Source organism: Ranitomeya imitator, chromosome 2 (genome assembly GCF_032444005.1).
Source record: "Ranitomeya imitator isolate aRanImi1 chromosome 2, aRanImi1.pri, whole genome shotgun sequence".
In the NCBI taxonomy this organism is placed as follows: Eukaryota; Metazoa; Chordata; class Amphibia; order Anura; family Dendrobatidae; genus Ranitomeya; species Ranitomeya imitator.
Window position 1 is genome coordinate 676,293,166 of NC_091283.1, and position 22,668 is coordinate 676,315,833.

The following is a 22,668-nucleotide window of genomic DNA, read 5'->3' on the forward strand; positions in this document are numbered from 1 at the left end:
ACTCCATACCCTACACTCTACACTCTATACCCTACACTCTATACCCTTCACTCTAATCCCTACACTCTACAATCTATACCCTACACTCTACAATATATACCCTACACTGTACACTCTATACCCTACACTCTATACCAAACACTCTATACCCTACACTATATACCATACACTCTATACCATACACTCTATACCCTACACTCTATACCCTACACTCTACACTCTATACCCTACACTCTACACTCTATACCCTACACTCTATACCTTACACTCAATACCCTACACTCTATACCCTACACTCTATACCCTACACTCTACACTCTATACCATACACTCTATACCCTACACTCTACACTCTGTACCCTACACGCTACACTCTACACTCTATACCCTACACTCTATACCATACACTCTATGCCATACACTCTACACTCTACACTCTATTCCATACACTCTATATCCTACACTCTATACCCTACACTCTATACTCTATACCCTACACTCTATACCCTACACTCTACACTCTATACCCTACACTCTATACCCTACACTCTAATCCCTACATTCTACAATCTATACCCTACACTCTATACCCTACACTCTATACCCTACACTCTACACTCTATACCCTACACTCTATACCCTACACTCTATACCCTACACTCTACACTCTATACCCTACACTCTATACCCTACTCTCTATACCCTACACTCTACACTCTATACCCTACACTCTATACCCTACACTCTACACTCTATACCCTACACTCTACACTCTATACCCTACACTCTATACCCTACAATCTATACCATACACTCTATACCATACACTCTATACCCTACACTCTATACCCTACACTCTATACCATACACTCTATACCCTACACTCTACACTCTATTCCTTACACTCTATACCCTACACTCTATACCCTACACTCAACTCTATACCCTACACTCCATACCCTACACTCTACACTCTATACCCTACACTCTATACCCTTCACTCTAATCCCTACACTCTACAATCTATACCCTACACTCTACAATATATACCCTACACTGTACACTCTATACCCTACACTCTATACCAAACACTCTATACCCTACACTATATACCATACACTCTATACCATACACTCTATACCCTACACTCTATACCCTACACTCTACACTCTATACCCTACACTCTACACTCTATACCCTACACTCTATACCTTACACTCAATACCCTACACTCTATACCCTACACTCTATACCCTACACTCTACACTCTACACCATACACTCTATACCCTACACTCTACACTCTGTACCCTACACGCTACACTCTACACTCTATACCCTACACTCTATACCATACACTCTATGCCATACACTCTACACTCTACACTCTATTCCATACACTCTATATCCTACACTCTATACCCTACACTCTATACTCTATACCCTACACTCTATACCCTACACTCTACACTCTATACCCTACACTCTATACCCTACACTCTAATCCCTACATTCTACAATCTATACCCTACACTCTATACCCTACACTCTATACCCTACACTCTACACTCTATACCCTACACTCTATACCCTACACTCTATACCCTACACTCTAAACTCTATACCCTACACTCTATACCCTACACTCTATACCCTACACTCTATACCCTACAATCTATACTCTATACCCTACACTCTATACCCTACACTCTACACTCTATACCCTACACTCTATACCCTACTCTCTATACCCTACACTCTACACTCTATACCCTACACTCTATACCCTACACTCTACACTCTATACCCTACACTCTACACTCTATACTCTACACTCTATACCCTACAATCTATACCATACACTCTATACCATACACTCTATACCCTACACTCTATACCCTACACTCTATACCATACACTCTATACCCTACACTCTACACTCTATTCCTTACACTCTATACCCTACACTCTATACCCTACACTCAACTCTATACCCTACACTCCATACCCTACACTCTACACTCTATACCCTACACTCTATACCCTTCACTCTAATCCCTACACTCTACAATCTATACCCTACACTCTATACCCTACACTCTATACCCTACACTCTACACTCTATACCCTACACTCTGTACCCTACACTCTATACCTACACTCTACACTCTATACCCTACACTCTATACCGTACACTCTATACCCTACACTCTATACCCTACACTCTATACCCTACACTCTATACTCTATACCCTACACTCTATACCCTACACTCTACACTCTATACCCTACAGTCTATACACTACACTCTATACCCTACACTCTACATACTATACCCTACACTCTATACCCTACACTCTACACTCTATACCCTACACTCTACAGTCTATACCATACACTCTATACCCTACAATCTATACCTTACACTCTATACCATACACTCTATACCCTACAATCTATACCCTACACTCTATACCCTACACTCTACACTCTATACATTACACTCTATACCCTACACTCTATACCCTATACTCTACACTCTACACTCTACACTCTATACCCTACACTCTATACCAAACACTCTATATCCTACACTATATACCATACACTCTATATCATACACTCTATACCCTACACTCTATACCCTACACTCTATACCCTACACTCTACACTCTATACCCTACACTCTACACTCTATACCCTACACTCTATACCCTACACTCAATACCCCAGACTCTATACCCTACACTCTACACTCTATACCATACACTCTATACCCTACACTCTATAGCCTACACTCTATACCCTACACTCTACACTAAATACCCTACACTCTATACCCTACACTATATACCCTACACTCTATACCCTACACTCTATTCTCTATACCTTACACTCTATACCCTACACTCTACACTCTATACCCTACACTCTATACCCTACACTCTATACCCTACACTCTACACTCTTTACCCTACACTCTATACCCTACACTCTACACTCTATACCCTACACTCTACACTCTATACCCTACACTCTACACCCTACAATCTATACCATACACTCTATACCCTACATTCTATACCCTACACCCTATACCCTACACTCTATACCCTACACTCTACACTCTACACCCTACACTCTATATCCTACACTCTATACCATACACTCTATTCCATAAACACTATGCCCTACACTCTATACCCTACACTCTACACTCTACAATATATACCCTACACTCTACACTCTATACCCTACACTCTATACCAAACACTCTATACCCTACACTATATACCATACACTCTATACCATACACTCTATACCCTACACTCTATACCCTACACTCTACACTCTATACCCTACACTCTACACTCTACAATCTATACCCTACACTCTATACCCCACACTCTATACCAAACACTCTATACCCTACACTATATACCATACACTCTATATCCTACACTCTATACCCTACACTCTATACTCTATACCCTACACTCTATACCCTACACTCTACACTCTATACCCTACAGTTTATACCCTACACTCTATTCCCTACACTCTACACACTATACCCTACACTCTATACCCTACACTCTACACTCTATACCCTACACTCTACAGTCTATACCATACACTCTATACCCTACAATCTATACCTTACACTCTATACCATACACTCTATACCCTACAATCTATACCCTTCACTCTATACCCTACACTCTACACTCTATACATTACACTCTATACCCTACACTCTATACCCTACACTCTACAATCTATACCCTATACTCTACACTCTATACCCTACACTCTATACCAAACACTCTATACCCTACACTATATACCATACACTCTATACCATACACTCTATACCCTACACTCTATATCCTACACTCTATACCCTACACTCTACACTCTATACCCTACACTCTACACTCTATACCCTACACTCTATACCCTACACTCAATACCCCACACTCTATACCCTACACTCTACACTCTATACCATACACTCTATACCCTACACTCTGTAGCCTACACTCTATACCCTACACTCTACACTAAATACCCTACACTCTATACCCTACACTATATACCCTACACTCTATACCCTACACTCTATACTCTATACCCTACACTCTATACCCTACACTCTACACTCTATACCCTACACTCTATACCCTACACTCTACACTCTATACCCTACACTCTACACTCTATACCCTACACTCTATACCCTACAATCTATACCATACACTCTATACCATACACTCTATACCCTACACTCTATACCCTACACTCTATACCCTACACTCTACACTCTATACCCTGCACTCTATATCCTACACTCTATACCATACACTCTATTCCATAAACACTATGCCCTACACTCTATACCCTACACTCTACACTCTACAATATATACCCTACACTCTACACTCTATACCCTACACTCTATACCAAACACTCTATACCCTACACTATATACCATACACTCTATACCATACACTCTATACCCTACACTCTATACCCTACACTCTACACTCTATACCCTACACTCTACACTCTACAATCTATACCCTACACTCTATACCCTACACTCTATACCAAACACTCTATACCCTACACTATATACCATACACTCTATACCATACACTCTATACCCTACACTCTATACCCTACACTCTATACCCTACACTCTACACTCTATACCCTGCACTCTATACCCTACGCTCAATACCCCACACTCTATACCCTACACTCTACACTCTATACCATACTCTATACCCTACATTCTATACCCTACACTCTATACCCTACACTCTACACTATTTACCCTACACTCTATACCCTACACTATATACCCTACACTCTATACCCTACACTCTATACTCTATACCCTACACTCTATACCCTACACTCTACACTCTATACCCTACACTCTATACCCTACACTCTATACCCTACACTCTACACTCTATACCCTACACTCTATACCCTACACTCTACACTCTATACCCTACACTCTACACTCTATACCCTACACTCTATACCCTACAATCTATACCATACACTCTATACCATACACTCTATACCCTACACTCTATACCCTACACTCTATACCCTACACTCTACACTCTATACCCTACACTCTATATCCTACACTCTATACCATACACTCGATTCCATAAACACTATGCCCTACACTCTATACCCTACACTCTACACTCTACAATATATACCCTACACTGTACACTCTATACCCTACACTCTATGCCAAACACTCTATACCCTACACTATATACCATACACTCTATACCATACACTCTATACCCTACACTCTATACCCTACACTCTACACTCTATACCCTACACTCTACACTCTACACTCTATACCCTACACTCTATACCTTACACTCAATACCCTACACTCTATACCCTACACTCTATACCCTACACTCTACACTCTATACCATACACTCTGTATCCTACACTCTACACTCTGTACCCTACACGCTACACTCTACACTCTATACCCTACACTCTATACCATACACTCTATGCCATACACTCTACACTCTATTCCATACACTCTATATCCTACACTCTATACCCTACACTCTATACTCTATACCCTACACTCTATACCCTACACTCTACACTCTATACCCTACACTCTATACCCTACACTCTAATCCCTACATTCTACAATCTATACCCTACACTCTATACCCTACACTCTATACCCTACACTCTACACTCTATACCCTACACTCTATACCCTACACTCTATACCCTACACTCTAAACTCTATACCCTACACTCTATACCCTACACTCTATACCCTACACTCTATACCCTACAAACTATACTCTATATCCTACACTCTATACCCTACACTCTACACTCTATACCCTACACTCTATACCCTACTCTCTATACCCTACACTCTACACTCTATACCCTACACTCTATACCCTACACTCTACACTCTATACCCTACACTCTACACTCTATACCCTACACTCTGTACCCTACAATCTATATCATACACTCTATACCATACACTCTATACCCTACACTCTATACCCTACACTCTATACCATACACTCTATGCCATACACTCTACACTCTATTCCTTACACTCTATACCCTACACTCTATACCCTACACTCAACTCTATACCCTACACTCCATACCCTACACTCTACACTCTATACCCTACACTCTATACCCTTCACTCTAATCCCTACACTCTACAATCTATACCCTACACTCTATACCCTACACTCTATACCCTACACTCTACACTCTATACCCTACACTCTGTACCCTACACTCTATACCCTACACTCTACACTCTATACCCTACACTCTATACCGTACACTCTATACCCTACACTCTATACCCTACACTCTATACCCTACACTCTATACTCTATACCCTACACTCTATACCCTACACTCTACACTCTATACCCTACAGTCTATACCCTACACTCTATACCCTACACTCTACACACTATACCCTACACTCTATACCCTACATTCTACACTCTATACCCTACACTCTACAGTCTATACCATACACTCTATACCCTACAATCTATACCTTACACTCTATACCATACACTCTATACCCTACAATCTATACCCTACACTCTATACCCTACACTCTACACTCTATACATTACACTCTATACCCTACACTCTATACCCTACACTCTACACTCTACAATCTATACCCTACACTCTACACTCTATACCCTACACTCTATACCAAACACTCTATACCCTGCACTATATACCATACACTCTATACCATACACTCTATACCCTACACTCTATACCCTACACTCTATACCCTACACTCTACACTCTATACCCTACACTCTACACTCTATACCCTACACTCTATACCCTACACTCAATACCCCACACTCTATACCCTACACTCTACACTCTATACCCTACACTCTACACTCTATACCCTACACTCTGTACCCTACAATCTATATCATACACTCTATACCATACACTCTATACCCTACACTCTATACCCTACACTCTATACCATACACTCTATGCCATACACTCTACACTCTATTCCTTACACTCTATACCCTACACTCTATACCCTACACTCAACTCTATACCCTACACTCCATACCCTACACTCTACACTCTATACCCTACACTCTATACCCTTCACTCTAATCCCTACACTCTACAATCTATACCCTACACTCTATATCCTACACTCTATACCCTACACTCTACACTCTATACCCTACACTCTGTACCCTACACTCTATACCCTACACTCTACACTCTATACCCTACACTCTATACCGTACACTCTATACCCTACACTCTATACCCTACACTCTATACCCTACACTCTATACTCTATACCCTACACTCTATACCCTACACTCTACACTCTATACCCTACAGTCTATACCCTACACTCTATACCCTACACTCTACACACTATACCCTACACTCTATACCCTACACTCTACACTCTATACCCTACACTCTACAGTCTATACCATACACTCTATACCCTACAATCTATACCTTACACTCTATACCATACACTCTATACCCTACAATCTATACCCTACACTCTATACCCTACACTCTACACTCTATACATTACACTCTATACCCTACACTCTATACCCTACACTCTACACTCTACAATCTATACCCTACACTCTACACTCTATACCCTACACTCTATACCAAACACTCTATACCCTGCACTATATACCATACACTCTATACCATACACTCTATACCCTACACTCTATACCCTACACTCTACACTCTATACCCTACACTCTACACTCTACAATCTATACCCTACACTCTATACCCCACACTCTATACCAAACACTCTATACCCTACACTATATACCATACACTCTATACCATACACTCTATATCCTACACTCTATACCCTACACTCTATACTCTATACCCTACACTCTATACCCTACACTCTACACTCTATACCCTACAGTTTATACCCTACAGTCTATTCCCTACACTCTACACACTATACCCTACACTCTATACCCTACACTCTACACTCTATACCCTACACTCTACAGTCTATACCATACACTCTATACCCTACAATCTATACCTTACACTCTATACCATACACTCTATACCCTACAATCTATACCCTTCACTCTATACCCTACACTCTACACTCTATACATTACACTCTATACCCTACACTCTACACTCTACAATCTATACCCTATACTCTACACTCTATACCCTACACTCTATACCAAACACTCTATACCCTACACTATATACCATACACTCTATACCATACACTCTATACCCTACACTCTATACCCTACACTCTATACCCTACACTCTACACTCTATACCCTACACTCTACACTCTATACCCTACACTCTATACCCTACACTCAATACCCCACACTCTATACCCTACACTCTACACTCTATACCATACACTCTATACCCTACACTCTGTAGCCTACACTCTATACCCTACACTCTACACTAAATACCCTACACTCTATACCCTACACTATATACCCTACACTCTATACCCTACACTCTATACTCTATACCCTACACTCTATACCCTACACTCTACACTCTATACCCTACACTCTATACCCTACACTCTACACTCTATACCCTACACTCTACACTCTATACCCTACACTCTATACCCTACAATCTATACCATACACTCTATACCATACACTGTATACCCTACACTCTATACCCTACACTCTATACCCTACACTCTACACTCTATACCCTGCACTCTATATCCTACACTCTATACCATACACTCTATTCCATAAACACTATGCCCTACACTCTATACCCTACACTCTACACTCTACAATATATACCCTACACTCTACACTCTATACCCTACACTCTATACCAAACACTCTATACCCTACACTATATACCATACACTCTATACCATACACTCTATACCCTACACTCTACACTCTATACCCTACACTCTACACTCTACAATCTATACCCTACACTCTATACCCTACACTCTATACCAAACACTCTATACCCTACACTATATACCATACACTCTATACCATACACTCTATACCCTACACTCTATACCCTACACTCTATACCCTACACTCTACACTCTATACCCTACACTCTATACCCTACGCTCAATACCCCACACTCTATACCCTACACTCTACACTCTATACCATACTCTATACCCTACATTCTATACCCTACACTCTATACCCTACACTCTACACTATATACCCTACACTCTATACCCTACACTATATACCCTACACTCTATACCCTACACTCTATACTCTATACCCTACACTCTATACCCTACACTCTACACTCTATACCCTACACTCTATACCCTACACTCTATACCCTACACTCTACACTCTATACCCTACACTCTATACCCTACACTCTACACTCTATACCCTACACTCTACACTCTATACCCTACACTCTATACCCTACAATCTATACCATACACTCTATACCATACACTCTATACCCTACACTCTATACCCTACACTCTATACCCTACACTCTACACTCTATACCCTACACTCTATATCCTACACTCTATACCATACACTCGATTCCATAAACACTATGCCCTACACTCTATACCCTACACTCTACACTCTACAATATATACCCTACACTGTACACTCCATACCCTACACTCTATACCAAACACTCTATACCCTACACTATATACCATACACTCTATACCATACACTCTATACCCTACACTCTATACCCTACACTCTACACTCTATACCCTACACTCTACACTCTACACTCTATACCCTACACTCTATACCTTACACTCAATACCCTACACTCTATACCCTACACTCTATACCCTACACTCTACACTCTATACCATACACTCTGTATCCTACACTCTACACTCTGTACCCTACACGCTACACTCTACACTCTATACCCTACACTCTATACCATACACTCTATGCCATACACTCTACACTCTATTCCATACACTCTATATCCTACACTCTATACCCTACACTCTATACTCTATACCCTACACTCTATACCCTACACTCTACACTCTATACCCTACACTCTATACCCTACACTCTAATCCCTACATTCTACAATCTATACCCTACACTCTATACCCTACACTCTATACCCTACACTCTACACTCTGTACCCTACACTCTATACCCTACACTCTATACCCTACACTCTAAACTCTATACCCTACACTCTATACCCTACACTCTATACCCTACACTCTATACCCTACAAACTATACTCTATACCCTACACTCTATACCTTACACTCTACACTCTATACCCTACACTCTATACCCTACTCTCTATACCCTACACTCTACACTCTATACCCTACACTCTATACCCTACACTCTACACTCTATACCCTACACTCTACACTCTATACCCTACACTCTGTACCCTACAATCTATATCATACACTCTATACCATACACTCTATACCCTACACTCTATACCCTACACTCTATACCATACACTCTATGCCATACACTCTACACTCTATTCCTTACACTCTATACCCTACACTCTATACCCTACACTCAACTCTATACCCTACACTCCATACCCTACACTCTACACTCTATACCCTACACTCTATACCCTTCACTCTAATACCTACACTCTACAATCTATACCCTACACTCTATACCCTACACTCTATACCCTACACTCTACACTCTATACCCTACACTCTGTACCCTACACTCTATACCCTACACTCTACACTCTATACCCTACACTCTATACCGTACACTCTATACCCTACACTCTATACCCTACACTCTATACCCTACACTCTATACTCTATACCCTACACTCTATACCCTACACTCTACACTCTATACCCTACAGTCTATACCCTACACTCTATACCCTACACTCTACACACTATACCCTACACTCTATACCCTACACTCTACACTCTATACCCTACACTCTACAGTCTATACCATACACTCTATACCCTACAATCTATACCTTACACTCTATACCATACACTCTATACCCTACAATCTATACCCTACACTCTATACCCTACACTCTACACTCTATACATTACACTCTATACCCTACACTCTATACCCTACACTCTACACTCTACAATCTATACCCTACACTCTACACTCTATACCCTACACTCTATACCAAACACTCTATACCCTGCACTATATACCATACACTCTATACCATACACTCTATACCCTACACTCTATACCCTACACTCTATACCCTACACTCTACACTCTATACCCTACACTCTACACTCTATACCCTACACTCTGTACCCTACAATCTATATCATACACTCTATACCATACACTCTATACCCTACACTCTATACCCTACACTCTATACCATACACTCTATGCCATACACTCTACACTCTATTCCTTACACTCTATACCCTACACTCTATACCCTACACTCAATACCCCACACTCTATACCCTACACTCTACACTCTATACCCTACACTCTACACTCTATACCCTACACTCTGTACCCTACAATCTATATCATACACTCTATACCATACACTCTATACCCTACACTCTATACCCTACACTCTATACCATACACTCTATGCCATACACTCTACACTCTATTCCTTACACTCTATACCCTACACTCTATACCCTACACTCAACTCTATACCCTACACTCCATACCCTACACTCTACACTCTATACCCTACACTCTATACCCTTCACTCTAATCCCTACACTCTACAATCTATACCCTACACTCTATACCCTACACTCTATACCCTACACTCTACACTCTATACCCTACACTCTGTACCCTACACTCTATACCCTACACTCTACACTCTATACCCTACACTCTATACCGTACACTCTATACCCTTCACTCTATACCCTACACTCTATACCCTACACTCTATACTCTATACCCTACACTCTATACCCTACACTCTACACTCTATACCCTACAGTCTATACCCTACACTCTATACCCTACACTCTACACACTATACCCTACACTCTATACCCTACACTCTACACTCTATACCCTACACTCTACAGTCTATACCATACACTCTATACCCTACAATCTATACCTTACACTCTATACCATACACTCTATACCCTACAATCTATACCCTACACTCTATACCCTACACTCTACACTCTATACATTACACTCTATACCCTACACTCTATACCCTACACTCTACACTCTACAATCTATACCCTACACTCTACACTCTATACCCTACACTCTATACCAAACACTCTATACCCTGCACTATATACCATACACTCTATACCATACACTCTATACCCTACACTCTATACCCTACACTCTATACCCTACACTCTACACTCTATACCCTACACTCTACACTCTATACCCTACACTCTATACCCTACACTCAATACCCCACACTCTATACCCTACACTCTACACTCTATACCATACACTCTATACCCTACACTCTATAGCCTACACTCTATACCCTACACTCTATACCCTACACTATATACCCTACACTCTATACCCTACACTCTATACTCTATACCCTACACTCTATACCCTACACTCTACACTCTATACCCTACACTCTATACCCTACACTCTATACCCTACACTCTACACTCTTTACCCTACACTCTATACCCTACACTCTACACTCTATACCCTACACTCTACAATCTATTCCCTACACTCTATACCCTACACTCTATACCCTACACTCTACACTCTATACCCTACACTCTGTACCCTACACTCTATACCCTACACTCTACACTCTATACCCTACACTCTATACCGTACACTCTATACCCTACACTCTATACCCTACACTCTATACCCTACACTCTATACTCTATACCCTACACTCTATACCCTACACTCTACACTCTATACCCTACAGTCTATACCCTACACTCTATACCCTACACTCTACACACTATACCCTACACTCTATACCCTACACTCTACACTCTATACCCTACACTCTACAGTCTATACCATACACTCTATACCCTACAATCTATACCTTACACTCTATACCATACACTCTATACCCTACAATCTATACCCTACACTCTATACCCTACACTCTACACTCTATACATTACACTCTATACCCTACACTCTATACCCTACACTCTACACTCTACAATCTATACCCTACACTCTACACTCTATACCCTACACTCTATACCAAACACTCTATACCCTGCACTATATACCATACACTCTATACCATACACTCTATACCTTACACTCTATACCCTACACTCTATACCCTACACTCTACACTCTATACCCTACACTCTACACTCTATACCCTACACTCTATACCCTACACTCAATACCCCACACTCTATACCCTACACTCTACACTCTATACCATACACTCTATACCCTACACTCTATAGCCTACACTCTATACCCTACACTCTATACCCTACACTATATACCCTACACTCTATACCCTACACTCTATACTCTATACCCTACACTCTATACCCTACACTCTACACTCTATACCCTACACTCTATACCCTACACTCTATACCCTACACTCTACACTCTTTACCCTACACTCTATACCCTACACTCTACACTCTATACCCTACACTCTACACTCTATACCCTACACTCTACACCCTACAATCTATACCATACACTCTATACCCTACACTCTATACCCTACACCCTATACCCTACACTCTATACCCTACACTCTACACTCTATACCCTACACTCTATATCCTACACTCTATACCATACACTCTATTCCATAAACACTATGCCCTACACTCTATACCCTACACTCTACACTCTACAATATATACCCTACACTCTATACCAAACACTCTATACCCTACACTATATAACATACACTCTATACCATACACTCTATACCCTACACTCTATACCCTACACTCTACACTCTATACCCTACACTCTACACTCTACAATCTATACCCTACACTCTATACCCTACACTCTATACCAAACACTCTATACCCTACACTATATACCATACACTCTATACCATACACTCTATACCCTACACTCTATACCCTACACTCTATAACATACACTTTACACTCTATACCCTACACTCTACACTCTATACCCTACAGTCTATACCCTACACTCAATACTCCACACTCTATACCCTACACTCTACACTCTATACCATACACTCTATACCCTACACTCTATACCCTACACTATATACCCTACACTCTATACTCTATACCCTACACTCTATACTCTACACTCTACACTCTATACCCTACACTCTATACCCTACACTCTATACCCTACACTCTACACTCTATACCCTACACTCTATACCCTACACTCTACACTCTATACCCTACACTCTACACTCTATACCCTACACTCTTTACCCTACAATCTATACCATACACTCTATACCATACACTCTGTACCCTACACTCTATACCCTACACTCTATACCCTACACTCTACACTCTATACCCTACACTCTATATCCTACACTCTATACCATACGCTCGATTCCATAAACACTATGCCCTACACTCTATACCCTACACTCTACACTCTACAATATATACCCTACACTCTACACTCTATACCCTACACTCTATACCAAACACTCTATACCCTACACTATATACCATACACTCTATACCATACACTCTATACCCTACACTCTATACCCTACACTCTACACTCTATACCCTACACTCTACACTCTATACCCTACACTCTATACCTTACACTCAATACCCTACACTCTATACCCTACACTCTATACCCTACACTCTACACTCTATACCATACACTCTATACCCTACACTCTACACTCTGTACCCTACACGCTACACTCTACACTCTATACCCTACACTCTATACCATACACTCTATGCCCTACACTCTACACTCTACACTCTATTCCATACACTCTATATCCTACACTCTATACCCTACACTCTATACTCTATACCCTACACAATATACCCTACAGTCTATACCCTACACTCTATACCCTACACTCTACACACTATACCCTACACTCTATACCCTACACTCTACACTCTATACCTTACACTCTACACTCTATACCATACACTCTATACCCTACAATCTATACCTTACACTCTATACCATGCACTCTATACCCTACACTCTTTTTCCCCTACACTCTATACACTACACTCTACACTCCATACATTACACTCTATACCCTACACTCTATACCCTACACTCTATACCATACACTATATTCCATAAACTCTATGCCCTACACTCTATAACCTACACTCTACACTCTACAATCTATACCCTACACTCTACACTCTATACCCTACACTCTATACCAAACACTCTATACCCTACACTATATACCATACACTCTATACCATACACTCTATACCCTACTCTCTATACCCTACACTCTATACCCTACACTCTACACTCTATACCCTACAGTCTACACTCTATACCATACACTCTATACCCTACACTCTATACCCTACACTCTATACCCTACACTCTACACTATATACCCTACACTCTATACCCTACACTATATACCCTACACTCTATACCCTACACTCTATACTCTATACCCTACACTCTATACCCTACACTCTACACTCTATACCCTACTCTCTATACCCTACACTCTATACCCTACACTCTATACCCTACACTCTACACTCTATACCCTACACTCTATACCCTACAATCTATACCATCCACTCTATACCATACACTCTATACCCTACACTCTATACCCTACACTCTATACCCTACACTCTATACTCTATACCCTACACTCTATACCCTACACTCTACACTCTATACCCTACACTCTATACCCTACACTCTATACCCTACACTCTATACCCTACACTCTATACCCTACACTCTACACTCTATACCCTACACTCTATACCCTACAATCTATACCATCCACTCTATACCATACACTCTATACCCTACACTCTATACCCTACACTCTATACCCTACACTCTACACTCTATACCGTACACTCTATATCCTACACTCTATACCATACACTCTATTCCATGAACACTATGCCCTACACTCTATACCCTACACTCTACACTCTACAATATATACCCTACACTCTACACTCTATTCCCTACACTCTATACCAAACACTCTATACCCTACACTATATACCATACACTCTATACCATACACTCTATACCCTACACTCTATACCCTACACTCTATACCCTACACTCTACACTCTATACCCTACACTCTACACTCTATACCCTACACTCTGTACCTTACACTCAATACCCTACACTCTATACCCTACACTCTATACCCTACACTCTACACTCTATACCATACACTCTATACCCTACACTTTACACTCTGTACCCTGCACGCTACACTCTACACTCTATACCCTACACTCTATACCATATACTCTATGCCCTACACTCTACACTCTACACTCTATTCCATACACTCTATACCCTACACTCTATACCCTACACTCTATACTCTATACCCTACACTCTATACCCTACACTCTACACTCTATACCCTACACTCTATAACCTACACTCTAATCCCTACATTCTACAATCTATACCCTACACTCTATACCCTACACTCTATACCCTACACTCTACACTCTATACCCTACACTCTATACCCTACACTCTATACCCTACACTCTAAACTCTATACCCTACACTCTATACCCTACACTCTATACCCTACACTCTATACTCTATACCCTACACTCTATACCCTACACTCTATACCCTACTCTCTATACCCTACACTCTACACCCTACACTCTATACCCTACACTCTACACTCTTTACCCTACACTCTACACTCTATAGCCTACAATCTATACCATACACTCTATACCATACACTCTATACCCTACACTCTATACCCTACACTCTATACCATACACTCTATACCCTACACTCTACACTCTATTCCATACACTCTATACCCTACACTATATACCCTACACTCAACTCTATACCCTACACTCCATACCCTATACCCTACACTCCATACCCTACACTCTACACTCTATACCCTACACTCTATACCCTACACTCTAATCCCTACACTCTACAATCTAAACCCTACACTCTATACCCTACACTTTACACTCTATACCCTACACTCTATACCCTACACTCTATACCCTACACTCTACACTCTATACCCTACACTCTAAACCCTACATTCTACAATCTATACCCTACTCTCTATACCCTACAATCTATACCATACACTCCATACCATACACTCTATACCCTACACTCTATACCCTACACTCTATACCATACACTCTATACCCTACACTCTACAATCTATTCCATACACTCTATACCCTACACTCTATACCGTACACTCAACTCTATACCCTACACTCCATACCTTACACTCTACACTCTATACCCTACACTCTATACCCTACACTCTAATCCCTACACTCTACAATCTATACCCTACACTCTATACCCTACACTCTATATCCTACACTCTACACTCTATACCCTACACTCTGTACCCTACACTCTATACCCTACACTCTACACTCTATACCCTACACTCTATACCCTACACTCTATACCCTACACTCTAATCCCTACACTCTACAATCTATACCCTACACTCTATACCCTACACTCTATATCCTACACAATCCACTCTATACCCTACACTCTGTACCCTACACTCTATACCCTACACTCTATACCCTACAATCTATACCATCCACTCTATACCATACACTCTATACCCTACACTCTATACCCTACACTCTATACCCTACACTCTACACTCTATACCGTACACTCTATATCCTACACTCTATACCATACACTCTATTCCATAAACACTATGCCCTACACTCTATACCCTACACTCTACACTCTACAATATATACCCTACACTCTACACTCTATTCCCTACACTCTATACCAAACACTCTATACCCTACACTATATACCATACACTCTATACCATACACTCTATACCCTACACTCTATACCCTACACTCTATACCCTACACTCTACACTCTATACCCTACACTCTACACTCTATACCCTACACTCTATACCTTACACTCAATACCCTACACTCTATACCCTACACTCTATACCCTACACTCTACACTCTATACCATACACTCTATACCCTACACTCTACACTCTGTACCCTACACGCTACACTCTACACTCTATACCCTACACTCTATACCATATACTCTATGCCCTACACTCTACACTCTACACTCTATTCCATACACTCTATACCCTACACTCTATACCCTACACTCTATACTCTATACACTACACTCTATACCCTACACTCTACACTCTATACCCTACACTCTATAACCTACACTCTAATCCCTACATTCTACAATCTATACCCTACACTCTATACCCTACACTCTATACCCTACACTCTACACTCTATACCCTACACTCTATACCCTACACTCTATACCCTACACTCTAAACTCTATACCCTACACTCTATACCCTACACTCTATACCCTACACTCTTTACTCTATACCCTACACTCTATACCCTACACTCTATACCCTACTCTCTATACCCTACACTCTACACTCTATACCCTACACTCTATACCCTCCACTCTACACTCTATACCCTACACTCTACACTCTATACCCTACAATCTATACCATACACTCTATACCATACACTCCATACCCTACACTCTATACCCTACACTCTATACCATACACTCTATACCCCACACTCTACACTCTATTCCATACACTCTATACCCTACACTATATACCCTACACTCAACTCTATACCCTACACTCCATACCCTATACCCTACACTCCATACCCTACACTCTACACTCTATACCCTACACTCTATACCCTACACTCTAATCCCTACACTCTACAATCTAAACACTACACTCTATACCCTACACTCTACACTCTATACCCTACACTCTATACCCTACCCTCTATACCCTACACTCTACACTCTATACCCTACACTCTAAACCCTACATTCTACAATCTATACCCTACACTCTATACCCTACAATCTATACCATACACTCCATACCATACACTCTATACCCTACACTCTATACCCTACACTCTATACCATACACTCTATACCCTACACTCTACAATCTATTCCATACACTCTATACCCTACACTCTATACCCTACACTCAACTCTATACCCTACACTCCATACCCTACACTCTACACTCTATACCCTACACTCCATACCCTACACTCTACACTCTATACCCTACACTCTACACTCTATACCCTACACTCTATACCCTACACTCTACACTCTATACCATACACTCTATACCCTACACTCTACACTCTGTACCCTACACGCTACACTCTACACTCTATACCCTACACTCTATACCATATACTCTATGCCCTACACTCTACACTCTACACTCTATTCCATACACTCTATACCCTACACTCTATACCCTACACTCTATACTCTATACACTACACTCTATACCCTACACTCTACACTCTATACCCTACACTCTATAACCTACACTCTAATCCCTACATTCTACAATCTATACCCTACACTCTATACCCTACACTCTATACCCTACACTCTACACTCTATACCCTACACTCTATACCCTACACTCTATACCCTACACTCTAAACTCTATACCCTACACTCTATACCCTACACTCTATACCCTACACTCTTTACTCTATACCCTACACTCTATACCCTACACTCTATACCCTACTCTCTATACCCTACACTCTACACTCTATACCCTACACTCTATACCCTCCACTCTACACTCTATACCCTACACTCTACACTCTATACCCTACAATCTATACCATACACTCTATACCATATACTCCATACCCTACACTCTATACCCTACACTCTATACCATACACTCTATACCCCACACTCTACACTCTATTCCATACACTCTATACCCTACACTATATACCCTACACTCAACTCTATACCCTACACTCCATACCCTATACCCTACACTCCATACCCTACACTCTACACTCTATACCCTACACTCTATACCCTACACTCTAATCCCTACACTCTACAATCTAAACACTACACTCTATACCCTACACTCTACACTCTATACCCTACACTCTATACCCTACCCTCTATACCCTACACTCTACACTCTATACCCTACACTCTAAACCCTACATTCTACAATCTATACCCTACACTCTATACCCTACAATCTATACCATACACTCCATACCATACACTCTATACCCTACACTCTATACCCTACACTCTATACCATACACTCTATACCCTACACTCTACAATCTATTCCATACACTCTATACCCTACACTCTATACCCTACACTCAACTCTATACCCTACACTCCATACCCTACACTCTACACTCTATACCCTACACTCCATACCCTACACTCTACACTCTATACCCTACACTCTACACTCTATACCCTACACCCTATACCCTACACTCAATACCCCACACTCTATACCCTACACTCTACACTCTATACCATACACTCTATACCCTACACTCTATAGCCTACACTCTATACCCTACACTCTATACCCTACACTATATACCCTACACTCTTTACCCTACACTCTATACTCTATACCCTACACTCTATACCCTACACTCTACACTCTATACCCTACACTCTATACCCTACACTCTATACCCTACACTCTACACTCTTTACCGTACACTCTATACCCTACACTCTACACTCTATACCCTACACTCTACACTCTATACCCTACACTCTACACCCTACAATCTATACCATACACTCTATACCCTACACTCTATACCCTACACCCTATACCCTACACTCTATACCCTACACTCTACACTCTATACCCTACACTCTATATCCTACACTCTATACCATACACTCTATTCCATAAACACTATGCCCTACACTCTATACCCTACACTCTACACTCTACAATATATACCCTACACTCTATACCAAACACTCTATACCCTACACTATATAACATACACTCTATACCATACACTCTATACCCTACACTCTATACCCTACACTCTACACTCTATACCCTACACTCTACACTCTACAATCTATACCCTACACTCTATACCCTACACTCTATACCAAACACTCTATACCCTACACTATATACCATACACTCTATACCATACACTCTATACCCTACACTCTATACCCTACACTCTATAACATACACTTTACACTCTATACCCTACACTCTACACTCTATACCCTACAGTCTATACCCTACACTCAATACCCCACACTCTATACCCTACACTCTACACTCTATACCATACACTCTATACCCTACACTCTATACCCTACACTATATACCCTACACTCTATACTCTATACCCTACACTCTATACCCTACACTCTACACTCTATACCCTACACTCTAAACCCTACACTCTACACTCTATACCCTACACTCTATACCCTACACTCTACACTCTATACCCTACACTCTACACTCTATACCCTACACTCTTTACCCTACAATCTATACCATACACTCTATACCATACACTCTGTACCCTACACTCTATACCCTACACTCTATACCCTACACTCTACACTCTATACCCTACACTCTATATCCTACACTCTATACCATACGCTCGATTCCATAAACACTATGCCCTACACTCTATACCCTACACTCTACACTCTACAATATATACCCTACACTCTACACTCTATACCCTACACTCTATACCAAACACTCTATACCCTACACTATATACCATACACTCTATACCATACACTCTATACCCTACACTCTATACCCTACACTCTACACTCTATACCCTACACTCTACACTCTATACCCTACACTCTATACCTTACACTCAATACCCTACACTCTATACCCTACACTCTATACCCTACACTCTACACTCTATACCATACACTCTATACCCTACACTCTACACTCTGTACCCTACACAATATACCCTACAGTCTATACCCTACACTCTATACTCTATACCCTACACAATATACCCTACAGTCTATACCCTACACTCTATACCCTACACTCTACACACTATACCCTACACTCTATACCCTACACTCTACTTAAACTAGAAGAAGAGGGGACGGGAAGAAAAACATTAGACTCGAACAAAGACGACCCAGGAAAACATACTCTGAAGGGAGGTAAGAACATTTCTAAAACAATCCACAGTGAGGAGATTGGAACAAAACAAAATCCTCTAAACTGCATGCTCGCAAACGCCAGAAGCCTGACAAACAAGATGGAAGAACTAGAAGCAGAAATATCTACAGGTAACTTTGACATAGTGGGAATAACCGAGACATGGTTAGATGAAAGCTATGACTGGGCAGTCAACTTACAGGGTTACAGTCTGTTTAGAAAGGATCGTAAAAATCGGAGAGGAGGAGGGGTTTGTCTCTATGTAAAGTCTTGTCTAAAGTCCACTTTAAGGGAGGATATTAGCGAA